This window comes from Macrobrachium nipponense, chromosome 47 (assembly GCF_015104395.2).
Source record: "Macrobrachium nipponense isolate FS-2020 chromosome 47, ASM1510439v2, whole genome shotgun sequence".
Taxonomy (NCBI): Eukaryota; Metazoa; Arthropoda; class Malacostraca; order Decapoda; family Palaemonidae; genus Macrobrachium; species Macrobrachium nipponense.
This window is the reverse complement of record NC_087222.1, coordinates 11,107,566-11,126,318: the sequence shown is the minus strand read 5'-3', so window position 1 is coordinate 11,126,318 and position 18,753 is coordinate 11,107,566. Positions and strand designations below refer to the sequence as shown.

At 43.0% G+C, this 18,753-nt stretch overlaps 1 long non-coding RNA gene across 1 annotated transcript in view; it reads left to right on the top strand.

The window, feature by feature from the left end:
* Positions 1–18,288, top strand: part of LOC135204708 (uncharacterized) — a 191,013-nt gene extending 172,725 nt beyond the window's left edge. Inside the window, exon 3 of the long non-coding RNA XR_010312306.1 lies at positions 18,195–18,288. This is a non-coding gene — a long non-coding RNA (uncharacterized LOC135204708). The remainder of the gene's footprint in view (positions 1–18,194) is intronic.
* The last annotated feature ends 465 nt before the right edge of the window (positions 18,289–18,753 follow it).

Below are 18,753 nucleotides of genomic sequence, written 5' to 3'. Positions count from 1 at the left end.
ATTTGTTTCTTCTTTCTGTTGATGTTCGATGCTGCTCCGCGTCCGGTTTTGATTCTTGGAGATGTGTGATAACAGTCACTCAAACGTTGATGTTGATGCTTGTATTCTTCTCGATGAAGGACATGTCTTCGTCTTCATAGACTGTATATTTTAGGGCTGTTGCCTTGTATAATAAGGCGCCCTATGAGGTAATGTTAGACTTGCGATAATCTTACGCTAAGTCGGTTGGTATTGCACTTCCATATTCATTGGAGTGTCTTGGGGTTTGTAGATCACTTACGAAGTCGGTATTATCTTCTTTGGTTATGACGACTATGTGTAACTCATGATGATTCGGTGATGAGGCGAGGTTCTTGTAGAAAACACGAAGTATAAAAATATATACAGTTACCATCCGAGTTACGACCTAGATCCGTTCCGACCAACAGGTCGTATGTCAGAATGGTTGTTAGTCGAAAATACCAGCCAAAATGGCCGACACGTGGATTATAAGTACTCGGTTAAAGTGGAAGATTATACTGTACTCGAGGACATATGATATGAATGTGTTGCATTTTTAAGTAACTTTTTCTGTTGAATAATATTATTGTGTATATACAAGCTGTTTATTTATCATTTTTATGCCTTTTAGTTTCACTTTTATAATTTTATCATACTTTTCTGTTGAATAATATTACTGTACATATGTATATACAAGCTGTTTATTTATAATTTTTATGCCTTTTAGTTTCACTTTTATCATACTTTTTCTGTTGAATAATATTACTGTTGTACTATACGTACAAGCTGTTTATGTATTTATCATTTTTATGCCTTTTAGTTTCACTTTTATCATTTTATCATAGAGATATTTTTAATATTATACTGTAGGTGCAATGTATTTAGCTTTTTTTTTTTCAGTTGCTTAGTTGATATACTACGTACATACATCTTAATATAATATGGTTTTAGAAATAAAATATTTATTACTGCAGTTGAATTTATTATACAAAAATACAAATGAAGATCAAAATACGAAAATAGAAAAGTTTCAGTTTCAAAAATTAGAACATACAGCTGTAGTACAAAATAGAAAATACATATGCATGTAAAAAAAATAAGCAAAACAACACTCAAAATTAATGTTCACTGGTGCTTGGTTCGACGTCATCAACACTTTCTTCATACGCATGGTCGAAAGAAAGATCAGCTGTTAAGTCAGGCGAGGCAGGGGATGGGGAAGGGGTGGTTACTGCGCTGGCAGATGTAGGGGAGGGGGGTGGCTTCAATGCTGGATGAGGCGGGCTTTTGTGTTCGTGTTTGACAAACATGCTAAGTGTTGTTTGGATCTTCTGCTTTTTCTTTTCATCGTAGATTTCTTTGTATGGCCTCATTACTTCTTGCATAGATCTCTCTATCCGGGCAAACCGTTCAACATTCGGATCCATTCCTTCCAATTTATGCAGCATTGTATTAAGCATTTGTATGGCTTCCGATAATCCCTTTACAGTAAACTTTCGTTCGTGCTCCTCCTCTTCTACAACTTCCTTTTCTTCCTCTCTTCTTTCTTCTTCAGCTTTCCTTTCTTCTTCTATTGCTAACAGTTCTTCATTTGTTAATTCCTCAGGTTCTTCACCTTATCAGTTCTTCAATTTTCTTCTTCATCACATCCTAACTCAAGTTTGCTTTGCCAAGCTAACAATTTTTCCTCGGACGTTGCTTAATTCCTCTTCGTTATCGAAGCCAACAAAATCTCTGAGGAAGCGTTTGCAGCAGTGTTTCCAAATACCACTCATACATTTTTCTGTCACCAAATCCCAAGCTTTAGCGACATGCTTGATACAATGGTAAATGTTGTACGATTTCCAATAATCGCGCAAAGTCAGCTCAGGGTTTTCATCCATAGCTTCGATGGCTTGGTCAAAGGAAATTCTTACGTAGTGCGCCTTGAAACGTAAAATCGCACCCTGGTCCATGGGTTGGATTAGGGGGGTGGTATTAGGGGGAAGGAAGACAACGTGCACGTTAGGATGAAGATCATTCAAGTGCGTCGGGTGGCCAGGTGCATTGTCAAGCACTAATAAAATCTTAAACGGAATGCCCTTATCGCTACAATATTGACGTGCCTCGGGAACAAAACAGTTTAAAAACCAATCTTCAAACAGTGCTAGCGTCATCCAGGCCTTTCTGTTACTTCGGTAATAAACGGGAAGGGCATGTTTGTTCACATTCTTCAGTGCGCGTGGGTTTTCTGAAAGCGCAATCAAAAAAGGTTTTAATTTATGTCCTGCGATGTTTCCACCGAACAATAGCGTGAATCTTTCTTGATTGCCTTATGCCCTGGTGCACTCACGAATTCTTTGCTTATGTACGTGCCTTTCGGCATCTTTTTCCAAAACAAGGCAGTTTCGTCCACATTAAAAATCTGTTCAGGCAAATATCCTTCTTTCACAATTAGTTTATCAAATTCTTCAACGAATGCCTTAGCAGCAGGCGCATCACTGCTAGCAGCCTCGCCTTTTGTCAGAACATGGTGCACTTGGTACCGATCTCGGAATCGACAAAACCACCCATCACTCGCTATAAACTCCAACGAAGCATATTCTTCACCTCCTTTCTCTTTTAACGTTTTAAATAAACTTGTTGCCTTGCTTTGCACTGTTCGCAACATCACTTGCACATTTCTTTGTCTATTATCTTCCAGCCACGTAAATAACAACTTTTCCATGTCTGCTATCGGTCCTTCACGCTGTTTGGTGATAATAGTAGACTTGATTGGGGCTGCTCCTTTCACTGCGTCCTTAATCCTTTCCTTGTCCTTTAGAATGGTGGAGACCGTGGAGTGGGAGAGATGGAGACTTCTGCTTATACAATTAACTTTCATCCCACCTTCATATTTCTTGATTACGTCCATCTTCATCTCCGTCAGTGCCTTCCTAGCTTTCTTGGCAGAATTGCATTCTGATGAGTCAGACTTTCTCTTAGGGGCCATGGCAAAGGTGTAATGAAAAAAATGTTCCTGCTACAATGTTACAGTACTGCTACAATGTCTAGACAGTGAGTGAGGTGGTTGGGATGAGTCTGTCTGGGATGCTGTGCTGCCGGCGCCGTCGTAACTGTCATACCGCGCCGCACACACTACGCTACCGCGCTGCCAAACAGTAAACGCCGCCAAATATAAAAAAATAGACCCCTGTCGGACACTGTCGTAAGTACGGGTGGACGTACTCGCGCAGGTCGTAACTCGGATGGTAACTGTATATTCTTCTGAGTTTACGTGGTGAAGATCAGGTATGATTGTCCAAGTCTTCTAATGACGATAGCTTGATCGCTTCTGCCAATGATGATGGCTAATTTATTCTCTCTACATGATAAAGCTTAGGTAAAGAGGTACAGGTCTTCTAATGATGATAGCTAACTCTATTCTGTCCTACTACCATCTCGGTTACCATTCATAAAGGAACAGACAGTAGCTCGAACATATGAACATACAATCAGATGACATAGTTACATACGAACATACAATCAGAATGAGACACGCTACAGATCACGTAGGCCGTTTGAATTATAGGTCGCGGTAGTTGTCTCAAGCAGGGAGCTTGGACTAATGTTTCAAAACAAATGAATGACCACAGATGACGGCATGTCAACTTAGCCTACATACTTTATTGTATACGTCATCTTTAGCGTCTCTAGTCTGATCACATTCCTGCAAGCAATCTGGTTGACCTCTTTAGTTTTAGTCTTTTATATGTATGGACTAACATTCCATATTTTTATTATGTAATCATTACATATACAGTGGTGTTGATTGAAGATCCTGTTTCCTCAGTTTATTATTGACTTATAGCTGGAAGTTGGTGATTGCAGTTCTTCGGTTGGCTGATATGGTTCTTGTTAATGTTAGTCTTCTTAGATGCTGCCACCATTGTTGTTTCTTCCGCTTTGGCGAAAGACTGTTTGTCTTTTCTTATGACTGTTGTTCGTAACGCATTACTAGTTACCTTCCCTTTTTCTTTTGCTTCTTCCTACGTGATATCTTAGTAGAGTGGTTCTTCTTAGAAAAAAGGAGATGATTCAAACGGATAAGTTGATAACAGTACAACAACTTTATTTCTGTACTCCATTACAAGAGAGATAGTTCGGCCATGAAGAGACCGTTCCGTTTGATCACTTGAAACGAACTGAATTCTTAAAGCATCATGTCGATAGCGGAACATTAGCTATCTCAGCGATTCACATAAAAAACATACGTAGTCCGCCGGCTCGGAAGTTACAAGTTTCCGGCGCAGGTTAACAGGTCAACCGCTTCCCATGGAAGGTGTTATGAAGAGTTAACAAATTAATGAATCGATGATGTTTTCAAACAAACGTGAATCGATGATATTTTCAAACAAACTTAAACCAGGCTACTGCAGGCATTGCACAGCGTGATCTAGATTTGTCTTAGTCACGTAGGACGCTCCTAATTCACCAATGACCCCACAGGTCATGGATTCTATTTACAGATATGTAATTATCTGTTTTCAAAACATGTATTTATTACATATATGCCAAGGAGACAAGAAACGATGTTGGGTTCTTGATATCTAGTGAAAATCCTCCATTTTGTGAGAACTGTACTGTGCCCTTGATTGTGAAACATTTGCTGATTTAATGTCACAGATTCGGTAATTTGAGACATGGTTCCTGTCTTGGGGTCGTGAAAGAGTAGGCTACAACTCTTGGAAAGGATTGTAATATAGAGCAGTTATATAAATTTATGGGGAGGCGGGCCTCCTCAACCAAATTTAAATTATACATAGATTGTCTATGTAAGAACATATATACGAACAGTATTTTTATATACATGTATTTATAGATATTTTTATATGAAATTTATTTAAAATTTAATTTTTTCTATTTGATTTATTTCGGTGTCAATTACCTAGACGTTGTGATGCCAGGTTTAATAGACACAATCAATCAATCATAATCTCCTGTACTTTTGACTTTGTATTGGTTGATCCAGATCAGTCATTACTTTGTCCTATTGGTGTTTTGCTGTGCTTACGTAGGATTGACACCCTTGAGTATTGATACCTTTATCCATTTTGACTTCCAATGCAGAAGTGTCTAATGACACTTTTTCCTCCGAGTTCTACAAGATAGTGAGAAACTCCTCTGCAGTTGGATGTGTTTACTGTTCACTCTCTCAGAAAGCGAGCAGTGCCAGTGGCTGTGTACATTTCATCACTCTGAAGAATATACTGGACCAGAAGACGGATGTAGTCTCATTACAACCATATTTATATCTTTCTTCCTCAGTTCTGCCCACAGATCCTTGGAACCTTTTTACCCGGACCGGTGGTGGATGCTCACAAGTTGTGATTGCTTACCCAGCTCCTTCAAGAGGACAACTTGCATCTTGCCTATTGTGTGCGGTTCTAGAGATAAGAAGGATGCAAGGATGACTGGTCTCTCCACCTTCCCCTCCTCGTCCTTCTACTCCTCTTCCTTTAGGTTGAGGATAGGACTCGAACTTACACTTACTGGTCAGGCGATTGATGTATTAAGCTTGCACATTGAGCTTCCTTTCTATTTTTCTTATCAGAATTATAAAAGCAATCCCGCTCCTTCATCTAGCAAGGGGAGGAAAGAGACTGGCAGTAATGCAAACCCTTCCCAAAATTTTGCATTAATGCCTCCAACTCTAAATATTCTTCCCATTCCTTTTTGGATGAGTTACTATTTCTCACTCATTTCGAAAAGGGCCAGAATTCTGACTCTTGATTATGCAGCAACTATACACTGATCAATTTGTACGACCTTTTTCACCTGCGGTGAGATCTTTCCTCATCTTTAATTGTTTTATTTGGTGTATACTTGTGCTTGCATTGGAATCTTAAGATTTACTGAAGCCTGAAAAGTCCTTCTCCCAGGGAGTATGTCTTGTAGGTGGTGTAAGAAATGTGAGAGTTTTTTCTCCACAGTTGATGTGGACCCTCACGCCCTTTGCGCTAAATGTCGAGGGAGTGAGTGTACAGAAACTTATCTTGTAATGGATGTGTGTGTGTCCTGGTCGTTCGAGCAGTGGGGGAGGTATGAAGGAAGGAAGCGATCTTGGGGGAAGGCTGCCAAGGCTTTGTCAGAGGGTTACACACCCCTAAGAACTCCCTTGGTGGCTGATCCTTTGTCATCCTTCCTTTCTCCTCGTAAGCTCCCTTGATTTGCTGTTTCCTCTTCGGGGGATATTTCCCCTTCCTCTCCTTTGTCTGATTCGTCTGGCAAAGAAGATGGGAGTGGAGTGGATGACAATAGTGCTCTCTCCAAAGGGGTTCCTTCCCCTTCAGAATGAGGAGAGTCTCCCTTCACTAACCAGACTTTCAGGCGTGGTGGCTCCATGTTCTAGGGATTTGCATAAGGCATGGGTGGAGTTGGGCCTTCCTGGAATACCATCTGTACGGGGCCTTGTCTCCTATTTCTCTTCGGCCCCTGTGACTCATGTGACTGTGGTGGTGACAACACCTACCTTGTCAGTGCCAAGCTATGTAGCTCCTCCTCACTTAGTGTATTCCCATCACCCCACCAGTGTGACTCCCTCTGTGGTGATGGGGACACATACCCATATTCTGAGGCAGGACATGTCCATACCCCTCCCACCGGCATACTTTGTTTTATCCCCCAGCTACTTTTGTCTCTGTGGCCCCTTGAGCACTGTCACCTTTAAACCTCCCTCCTGGTGTTGGTGCTCCCTCAGTTCCTGTACCCCTGCCTGCTGCTGCCCCTCTTCCTGCTCTGGTAGATGTACCTGTGCCCACTCCTACTGCTGAAGAAGGAGAAGGTGGTCTCCCCCCACTACCCAAGAAGTCTTGTATAGGGCCTGACCTTTTGCTGCAGCACCTTCCTGCAGAGAACGTTTGGTTCTCGCAGCAAGAGGCAGGGAACCTGGAAGCTACTGCTATGGCAGCTTTTCAGGCAGTCTCCTGGCTGGATCTGTGGTCTCACAGTATCCAGGGTTGCAGCTTCCTCAGGAACTATTGTTCCCGGGGAAAACTCGACCTTTGGGGAGACTTTGTCAGTCTGGAGGTAGGGCCATTTGCTACCTAGCCCACCAGACTGCCAACCTGTGGGTGAACCTGGTGTTGAGGAGGAGGGATGCAGTCCTACATCACATCACCAGGTCCGTTGGTCTAGGGTTAGGCTTTGGATCTTAAAAATGGACTGTTACTGGGTTCTACTGTTCTCTTCCCTAGAGAGTTGGTAGATGCTGTGGTGGAGAAACATAGAGCTGAACACAGCAACCATCTCATCCACCAGGCAGTTACGAAGACCTCAGGGACTTCGCATACAACTGCGTCTTGACCACTGAGTCAAGGTAGCTCTTCTTCCGCCCCTAAGAAGCCTATTTCTCCTAAGGGAGCACGAAGAAATACCCAGCCTTCTTCTGTCTCCTTGGAAGGATCACAGTTGTGCTCTTTCCAACCCTTTTTCTCCCAAGGTAAGGGAGGTAAGGGAAAGAAGAAGAAGGGAAATGCTAGGGGCAGCGTTCCCTCCAGCTGCTACCTTTTGTTTGGGGGAGAGTCCCTATCGAGCCATCAGGCAACATGGCAGCGATATGGAGCCGAGATCTGGATAGTAGATACCCTTTGGGAGGGATGTCTACTCCTCTTCAAGTTGAGGCCACCTCTCACCAACTCTGGTCTGTCTTCAAACCTACATCCATGGTTCGGCCAAGGATCTAGCATTGAAGGAAGAAGTGCACGCCATGCTGAGCAAAGGAGCTGTGAGATCTGTCTCTTAGTTTCTACAGCCGACTCTTCTTTGTAGAGAAACCTCTGGAGGCTAGAAGCCAGTGATAGATCTCTATCATTTGAACTTTGTTTGCCAGACTCGGTTCATGCTCTGCGCTTGCTTCGATCAGGGAGGACTACTTCATGCTGTTGGTAGACTTGAAGGATGCATATTTTCAAATACCCATCCATCAATCCTTCAGAAAGTATCTTCATTTTATCCTGATTGGATGGTGTTTCAATTCAGGGCACTGTGCTTCAGACTGTTGACCATCCTTCAGGCAGGGCCCATTTGGTAGAGACATGTCTTCTAAGGTATCTTGATGATTTGCTAGTCCTGGCAAGCTCATGCTTTCGGTTGCTACAGGATAGGGACCACCTTCTCGATTTTTGTCACGATCTGGGGATTATTATAAATGTTGAGAAGTTGGATCTCATTCCTACGCAGGGGATAAAGTACCTGGGCATGCTGATCGATATGGTAGCAGCATGAGTCTTCCCCACAGACTCATATCAGCAACTTCAGGAGCAGCCAGTGGGGGAGTCCCTATCGAGCCATCAGGCAACATGGCAGCGATATGGAGCCGAGATCTGGATAGTAGATACCCTTTGGGAGGGATGTCTTCTCCTCTTCAAGTTGAGGCCACCTCTCACCAACTCTGGTCTGTCTTCAAACATACATCGATGGTTCGGCCAAGGATCTAGCATTGAAGGAAGAAGTGCACGCCATGCTGAGCAAAGGAGCTGTGAGATCTGTCTCTTAGTTTCTACAGCCGACTCTTCTTTGTAGAGAAACCTCTGGAGGCTAGAAGCCAGTGATAGATCTCTATCATTTGAACTTTGTTTGCCAGACTCGGTTCATGCTCTGCGCTTGCTTCGATCAGGGAGGACTACTTCATGCTGTTGGTAGACTTGAAGGATGCATATTTTCAAATACCCATCCATCAATCCTTCAGAAAGTATCTTCACTTTATCCTGATTGGATGGTGTTTCAATTCAGGGCACTGTGCTTCAGACTCTTGACCATCCTTCAGGCAGGGCCCATTTGGTAGAGACATGTCTCTAAGGTATCTTGATGATTTGCTAGTCCTGGCAAGCTCATGCTTTTGGTTGCTACAGGATAGGGACCACCTTCTCGATTTTTGTCTCGATCTGGGGATTATTATAAATGTTGAGAAGTTGGATCTCATTCCTACGCAGGGGATAAAGTACCTGGGCATGCTGATCGATATGGTAGCAGCATGAGTCTTCCCCACAGACTCATATCAGCAACTTCAGGAGCAGCCAGCCAGCTCGGCAATGGCTAGTCATGATCGGTCACCTGTTGTCTTTGGCAAAGCTGGTCCCTCTCGTGCGGCTTCACCTTCAGTCTCTTCAGTGGAGACTGAAGGAGTTTTGGTCACTGGCTTGAGACCCTCAAACCTTTCTCATTTCACTGTCTAGGAAGTGAGAGAGAATTTAGCCTGGTGACTGGATGACAGGAACCTCTTCATAGGAGTGGAGTTGCACACTCCCCCTCTGGACATGCTTTTCTTCTCAGATGCATTGTTCAAGGGTTCCCCTGGGGAGCGCACCTGGAGGGGTTGCTGACTGTTGGAGTGGGGAACCATTATGACAAACACCTTCACATCAACATCTTGGAACTCAAGGTAGCTTACTAGCTCTCCAAGAATTCCAGGATCAAGTGATGGGACACTCCTAGGTCTTGATAAGCGACAACACCAATGATGGCATGTTTCAAGAAGCAGGGGGTCATGTATCTCTCCCTCTTCACCATTTGGCAGTGCAGGTGCACGAGTGGGCAGCAGCTCGCTCGGTAGATCTGTCAGCTAAGTACATTCCTGGCAAGAGGAATGTAGTGGTAGACAAGTTCAGTCGCTAGAATCAGGTGATAGCAACAGACTGGTCCCTTCACACAGACGTGGCTGAAAGGTTATATGGCCTATGGGGGTGTCCAGTTGTAGAATTGTTTGTCACCTGGCACAACAGGAAGCTACTGATGATTCTGTTGGCTCCCAAATGGTCACAGCCCATTGGTATTCCAACCTGCTAGTTCTTCTTTCTGAAGTACCAAGAGAAATCCCTCCTTGGCACAACCTTCTATGTCAACCCCACAAGAGTGTTACCAATGGTAATGCAGTCCCTGTGACATCACAGCTAGAGGTTATCCACCACCTCTTGTGAACAAGAGGCTTTTCTCAATGTGCAGCAACAGAGATGGTGGGATACTTCAGACAGTCCTCTACAGCTGTAGTATACCAGGGAAAGTGGGCCATCTTCTGTGGTTGGTGTCATATATGGGGCTTCTCTCCGGCCAAAGCTACTCTTCAGTAGGTCACGGAGTCCTGGTACTTCTTTGCTGGGAGAGGCTCCTCTCAGTCTGTAGTTAAGGGCTACAGATCTGCCATGGGCCTAGTCCTGAAACTGAGAGGTGTAGATGTTTTGCTTATGAAAAGCCTCAAGAGGTCTTGCCAACCCTTGGAACTCAGGCCTCCTGAGTGGGATGTGACTCTTGTATTAAGGAGCTTGACTTGTCCGCCTTACGAGCCTATACGAGAGTCATTAGACAGGGATCTGACCGTCTTTCTGCTTTGCTTAGCATCAGCGAAGAGAGTTAAAGAACTTCATGGTCTTTCCATGAACGTTAAACACTTGAGGGGATGAGGATGGGTTACACTTGATTTTGTCTTGAACTTTGTAGCGAAGACTCAGACCCCATTGGTTCCAGATGCTAGGTTTGAGTACTTTATGATCCCTTCCCTAGAGGACGTTTGTGTTAGTGTTCCAAACAAGATGCTGCTTTGTCCTGTTAGAGTGCTATGGCATTATCTGAAGAGGACTCGACATCTCCAGCCTCAGTGTTGACGAATCTTCGTTCGCACTGAGGTGACCAAGAAAGAAGTGTCCAAGAACACTATTTCTTTCTGGCTTCATGAAGCAATCAGGAAAACATATTCCACTGAAGGTAAGGACACCAGTACTTTTCGTCTGAGAGCTCACGAAGTCAGAGGTATTGGTTCTTCCTTCGCATTCTGTATGAACCTTCCGGTACTGGAAGTGGGGGTTTGGTCTAATCAGACCACTTTCACCTCTTTCTACCTTCAGGATAAGTCCTTGGACACTTTTTTTTCTTGGGACCGTGGTGGCTGCTCAAGTTGTGTAGCTTACCCTACTCTTAACAGGAAAAGGCTGCATCTCGCCTTTTGTTGTATGGTATGAATGTGTGAATGGTGGGAGTGACTGGCTCTCCTCCTCCCTCCTTCATTCTACTCTCTTCCTTTGGGCACAGAGTTATGTCCGTCACATGCTGGAACTGGCGGCTGAGTCAGGTAAGACTATATGCAGAGTATCCTTTTTATATTCTCTGAATAGGCTATAGAAGTATATATCCTTTATCAGCACCCCGCCAAGAATGCAACCCCTGCCGATTACTGGGGACTGCCTGTACCAGGAAAGTGGGCCGTCTTCTGTGGTTGGTTTCATAGACTGGATCTCTCTCTGATCAGAGCTTCTCTTCAGAAGGTCATGGACTATCTAGTCTTTCTTCACCAAGAGAAGCTCCTCTCTGTATCTGCAGTTAAATGTTACAGGTCTGCCTTCGGCCTAGTCTTGAAACTGAGGGGTCTAGATATCTGCTCCTCTTTGGAGATATCTTTGCTCATGAGAAGCTTCGAGAGGTCTTGCCCACCCATGGACTCAGGCCCCTGAGTTGGATGTGACTCTTGTCCTTCGGAGCCTGACTCATCCTTCTTATGAGCCTCATCGAGAGTTGTCAGAAAATTATCTTTTTGCTTGCCCTGGCATTGATAAAGGGAGTAGGAGAACTACATGGTCTTTCTTTCAATGTGAAACACTCGAAGTGATAGGGATTGGTTTTGCTCGATTTCACCTCAGACTTTGTAGTGAAGACTCAGAATCCTTCAGTCCTTGACACTAGGTTCGAGTCCTTTACGATTCCCTCTCTAGAGGACTTATATGGTAATGACGCTGGCGAGATGCTGCTTTGTCTTGCTACGGCGCTATCTGAAATGAACTTGACATCTCCGACCTGAGTAACGATGCCTCTTCGTTTGCACTGAGGTGACCAAGAAAAAGTGTCCAAGAGCACTATTTCTTTCTGGCTTCGTGAAATGATCAAGAAAGTGTATTCCTCCGTAGGAAAGAACGACACCAGTACCTTTCGCCTGAGTGCTCACGAAATCAGGGGTATTGGCCCTTCCCTTGCGTTCCACAAGAACCTGTCGGTTCCTCAATTACTGAAAGCAGGGGTGTGGTCTAATCAGACGACTTTCATTGCTTCCTACCTTTGGGATATAGCCCAAAAGTTCTTGGACACTTTTTCTTTAGGACCCGTGGTGGCTGCTCAACAAGTTGTGAAGATTACCCAGTTTCTTTAACAGTACAGGGTTGTATCTTGCCTTTTGTGATTGGTATGAATAAAAGTGCGAATGTGAGAGGGACTGGCTCTCTTCTTTCCTCTTTTCGTTGCTCTCTTCCTTCGGGCAGAGAGTCACGTTCGTCAAAATCTGGAACTGGTGGCCGATGTAGGTAAAATTAATGTTAATGGACACCCTGTTTTATGGTGTTGTGTAGCACCATAAAATCAGCGATTTATGGCACCTTAATGGGGCAAGTTTTGGTTAACAGTGCCATAAGGTGCCAATAATAGAGTTATGGAGCCATAACCTAGAGGCACCTTTAACTGGTTATCGGCGCCATTAACCGAAACTCGCCACCATAAGCGTCTCAAATTGCCGAGTTTCAGTTAATGGCGGTTTTCGTTTATCAACAACCTGCCGTGAATAGAACCCCCGTCGATAACTGGGGACTGCCTCTATATGATAGAGTAACCTTTCTATATTCTTTGATTAGATTATAGAAGCATATATATCCTCCCTTTTCCCTAGCAAGGGGGGAAAGGGGGTCTGGCATTAGACAAACCCAATTCTTGTATTTGCCTAAATGTCTCTGACAATAAAGTTTTTGATTGCTTTTTCATATGAGGTTACGTTTCCTCCTTCATATGAAATGTTCCAGAAGTCTGCTCATTGATCTCGCAGTCCTCATACTCCAATCAATTGAACAGAAACTGGGTCCCTCTCCTTGCTCTGATGAGCAGGAAAGGGACATGGTTGGGTGAACACCAGTCTGTTCATAGAGGCTCATTCAGATTCCTTCCACCAATCAATGAGTCTTCCTAATGTAAAGGACTGAGGGTTTGTATATCGTGTAGGAACAAACCACAATTTTCAAAATTAAATTGTATTCTTCCTAACTATACAAACCTGAGGTCCTTTACATACAGGCCTACCTCATGCCACCCCTCATTCTACTTCCTTGGCCTAAAGCAAATTGAAATATTTATGTCTAGCGGACAGTAGTTAACTGCCTAGTCACCTTGTTTGAAACTTCAACAGCCATTTCCCAGCCTAAACTAAAAGTAATTCCTAATGTAAAGGACCTAAGGTTTGTATGGTTAGGGAAATTACAATTTACTTTTTAAAAATTATGATAACCTGAAGCTCAGGACAGTCTTTCCAGCCTCCCAAGAGTTTCCAGTTTTGAATTGAGACATCTTGTGGTATTGTTTGGCAACAGCACCAAAAGGTAGGCATTATCACCAAACAAGAGGAATGCTTTCCCTTTTCTTCGGTTAACATGCAGGCACTAAAATGTATCTGTTAGACACTCGATGGTTCTATAAGATGAACACATTTAAAGAGGGAAGCACTACCAGGTAACTCAGCCTACGGAGTCGAGTGAGAGATAGAGCACTGCCTTCTCACTGAGATATTGTTCGTCTTAGTATTGTTTCTCTGTGTCGAGGGTTAACTCTTAATTTGAATCTCTCTGCACAGCCATCAGAAACTTGTCTCTGGTTGGCTTTGGAATCTTGCTTATGGTTCCTGTTTTGTGCTAATCATTTACCATTGTGAGAATCATCAGACAGAGATGTGTCTCATAAGATTCATTATCATCTTTCTGGTTATCATATGGTATAACAGAAGTCTCCAAGTCTTCTGCTTCATTGCAATTGACACATAGGCAACTGGAATGATTCAGAATGATTTTTCAGACAAGCACAGCAGTTTTTTGTCTTTTATATATTTGGTTCTAATTCATAAAATGTTCAACTACAGTTGTTAATGCCAAATTGGAGTGAATGTTCAAGACTTTGAAAGCCCTGATAGCTCTGCTTCCAGGGTAAAGAGAAGAGTTCCTCTCTGAACCAACCCTCGCAGTGACAAGAAGAGATTTGTCAGGTAGTACATCCCTGTTTGTTGACACAGCTAAAGACTTCCAGCTTTCATTACAACAGGAATCAGAGGACCATCCATAACCTTAGAAGTTATCTCTTCCTCTGTATAAAAGTGTTGTTGTGTTGTCTTCGTCTTCCATTTTGTATGGGCTTCATGTTTGAGATACACTCAGTGTTGTGGAGCATTTTTGGCCTACTTTGAAGCAAAGCTAAGTGTATAAGAAGAGCCTCTTCCTCCTTAGTTTTCAGTTTTTTTTTTTTTTGCTATTTATGCCCATTCTGCTATCGAACTATGGGAGGTGTAAATGATCTTCGCTTCTTATCATATTTTTAATGTAAGTTTAAAAAATATAGAAATTTTTCAATACCTCGAGACCATTTTTAGTGACTGATATGGCATTGCGGAAGGAGGCATAGGATATTCTCCTATTATCTCTTTTCCTTTTCAGTAAGGTGTTGAGTTTGGAGAGCCAGGGGGTAAGTGTACCTGGAGCACCCACCACTCTCAGTGGATGGATCATGACTATTTCAGTGTAGGTGTCAGTGTTTTCTGGTTGTTTTATTTCAGTGCTGCACGCGGGGCAAGGGTGGGCACGTATTATACTTTGCTAGCCATAGAAGCATTCCCCTTGCTGCAAAGTTCCCCCGAAGAAGGAGGTGACCCTCGGCCTACCTCCACACCACTACGAGTTAAGATCACCACCAACCAGAGGCCGAAGCTATTCATCTGCATAGCTCTCTGATAGGAATGGAAAGCATTGTTTTTTCAGTGCAAAAACTTTTTTATTTCAAATTCATTACATGACTTAATGCTTTAGAGGAGAATATGTCCATGATCCCACCTCCATTCAATGTGGAGTCAGCAGTACAGGAAGCCCCTGGTTATCAGCAGGGGTTCTGGTCTTGGCGGGCCACTGATAATTGAAAACCACCTTTAACCGAAACTTTGTGATTTATGGGATTTATGGCGCTTATGGCACCATAAATCAGATTCTATGGTGCTACACAAGTGCCATAAAACCAGATTGCCATAAACTGAGTCTGTCAATAACCAGGGATGACTATATATTACTGGGTTAGTCACATATACACAAATGATATTTTTATAAAATAAGGTTTTGTAAATACTTATCCAGCAATTATATGACTGGAGGCCACCCACTTCCACGCTGATGAACATTATGTATAAAACAGAATGAAGTTAGGTAAGTCGTTCATAGTACAGTGGTACCTCGACATACGAAATTAATCTGTTCCGAGGCGGCCTTCGTAACCTGAGGTTTTCGTATCTTGAATCGCATTTTACATGTAAATTGCCTAATTCGTTTCAAGCCCTAAAAAAACACCCCAGTAAATTTTATAATAAAGCTAAATTGACCAATAAACAATGAAATACAACAATTTCGACCATTCAGTACCTAACTTAATACATACTACTAATATGTACCTGTAAAAAAGTGTATTAGTGTACATGGTATACAAGAAATACTGTACGTACATGTAGTAAAATGTGGAACCTTACCTTTCGAGTGAGGCTATCTCCGAAAGTGGCGACAGAGAAGGAGGACAAACAGCAGAAAAAAAATTATGTAGTACGTACACTTAACGAAACACATTAAAAATGTCAGGAAACATAAACTAAACTTTATGAAACACATTAACAAAACCGTAACACTTAACTTTACAAAAAACTTAAAATTAAATTTTTTTTGTCTTTTTATTTTTACATTTTACTTTTTTTTTTTTTTGTAGTATCAATTGGATCTTCCTTTTTGCTTATTCCTACTAAAGGCCTCTTTAAAAAATAACTATCCAAGGAAGATTGCTTCTGCCTACTTTTCACAATGTTCCTGAAACAAAGGCAAACATCATCCAACTGCGCAAGCATACGACCTGTGTAAGCCTTTTTGGGGAGTCTCTTTTCTACAAATGATTGCACCTTATGAAAAGCAGCTAGAGCATCCTTAATTTCTGCTGTTGCCATAGGGTTGTCCTCCTCCTCCTCACCGCTGCTAGAGACCTCTTCTTGAACAACGTTATGTTGCATGGCCTCCAAGTCCTTCAGGTCATCCGTCGTAAGCTCCTCTTGATGCTCCTGGAGAAGGTCATTGATGTCGTCCTCGTCGACGACCAGCCCCATGGACTTGCCGAGTGCAACGATCTCGTCAAGATCTGGTTGCTGCACCAGCTTCGCCCATGTCGAATCCCTCGAAGTCTCGGATGAATATGGCATCAGGCCAGAGTTCCCTCCACGAAGAATTCAAGGTTCACCTCGAAACCTCCTGCCAAGCTTGATCAATGAGTTGGATGCATATCACAACATCGAAATGCTCCTTCCAAAATCCAAGCAAGGTAAGGTTTGTGGTATCGGTGATGTCGAAACATCTCTTGAAAAGATGTTTCGTATACAGCTTCTTGAAGTTCGATATCACTTGCTGGTCCATGGGCTGGAGGAGAGGGGTGGTGTTAGGCGGAAGATAAAGAACCTTGATAAAAGAATACTCCGCTAGTATATCTTCCTCGAGGCCAGGAGGTGAGCAGGGGCATTGTCCAACAACAGCAGACATTTCAGAGAGAGGCGCTTCTCCTCCAAGAATTTCTTCACTGTCGGGCCGAAACACAGATTTACCCACTCGGTGAACAAGTCTCGTTACCCAGGCTTTCGCATTAGCCCTCCACATCACTGGAAGCTTCTCCTTTAGCACTTTGTGGGCCTTCAAGGCTCGAGGAGTCTCCGAATGTTACACAAGTAGGGCTTCACCTTGCAATCCCCAATGGCGTTTGAACAAAGTGCGAGCGTAAGCCTGTCTTTCATAGGCTTATGCCCGGGTAGGTTCTTCTCTTCCTGTGTGATGTACATCCGACGAGGCATTTTTTTCCAAAAAAGGCCAATCTCATCCCAGTTGAAGACTTGCTGAGAACTGTAGCCTTCGTTGATGGTCATCTTGTCGAACGTCTTAATAAAGGCTTCGGCCGCTTTCGTGTCCGAGCTGGCCGCCTCACCATGCCGCACCACCGAATTGATGCCAGTCCGTTTACGGAATTTTTTTGAATCGCCCATGAGAAGCCTTGAAGTCTGGGGTTGGCGTCGATGTCCCTTCTCCTCCGTTGTCTTCGGCCTGGGCAATCAAATTGCCGAAAATAGTGCTGGCCTTGTGGGAGATTGCCTCTCCGTTATCGTATCACCAGCATTTTCTTTGTCTTTTTTTATCCAGACAAGAAGCAGCCTTTCCATCTCGTCGTGCACGTGGCTCCTCTTGCTAGACAAAATAGTAACACCCTTGGAAGGTGTAACTGCTTTAATGGCTTCCTTCTGCTTAAGGATGGTGCCTATTGTCGACGGATTTCGGCCATGTTCCTTAGCGATCACACTCAAACGCATCCCAGCTTCATACTTTTTAATTATCTCCATCTTTGTCTCCAAAGAAAGCATCCTCTTCTTTCCATGAACTTCAACTTTCTTGGGATCCATGACTATGTATATACTGTACATAATTAAGTAGTACAACAACAAAATCACTTACGAAATTACGTTAATAAACAAAATCGTATAGAATGAACGAATTCGGCGTGCGTTTAGAAACGATGCTGCTACCGAGTGGCCGAAAAAGCACGCCGCTACGTAGATGCATGATGGGAGAGATGCTGATCAATAGGAGAGCAGGATCTTATGGCAGTGACTAGCATCAGGAACCAATGGGAGAGCGGGAGGTTGGTGGCGAGTCTACTCAGTTGGCGGCGCGGGAGTTTTAAAATTGTTATCGGTGGTCCGGGGGAATGTATGTAGAGCCAAAAAAATCTTCGTATTTGCTTTCGTAACTCGAATTTTTCGTAAGTTGAGCCTTTCATATGTCGAGGTACCACTGTATTGCCTGCCATTGGGGGATGGCACTGAGTCATCTAAATTTGAATTTAGGCTGCCATACATGTGGAAATCTTAGCAACATAAATACTGGGTAAGTATATACAAAACCTTATTTCATTATAAAGATATCATATTTTTAGTTCATATTAATGTGGATGTACCCAGAACATTTAACAGTATGGAATTAAAACCTATACAGATTCACACAGGGACACAGAAAACACCGAATTTGCAAGTGCTAAGTGTCCAATATCATTGGTACTCTATTGTGTATAGTAAACTTCTATGTTTTAATGAAAATCACTGCTCTTTGCCACAGATAACCTGTTTTGTTATAAATGATCATTGGTAATCTGTGAAGGAACATGTTTTCTATGAATTGTGTTAACTTTCCTCAATAACATACTCTAGGTAAGTGATATAAAAGTGAAGTCATTACAATAAAAGAGAATGTCCCTAAATTATATTGAATCTTGTCACTTAATGACACAATTGCATTGTTGAAGACCAAGGCTGTGAGTTATTCACGATGCACTGAATGACATTTTTGGCAGCTTTCATCTTGTTACTTTGAGCTTTTGTTTTGAATGTTAACTTACCACAAAGTACAAATAATCTGTTGTTCCTACACAATACACAAACCCTCGGCCTTTATCATAGGAATTGTCTTCAGGAAATCTGGACCTTTAACAGCAGTTAACTAATGAATGACCGGGTGGGAGTCCTGCTCTACTAGTTGGCAGAGTGTCACTTTACCTTCAGCAATGGATGTGCTGCGCGCTGCCCTCGGCCCTGCTTGCCGTTTGCTTCACTTTGCTTTGCTAAACATCACTCCTTCCTGGTGTGGTTGATATTCTTTTTTATTCAAGGGTCTTACC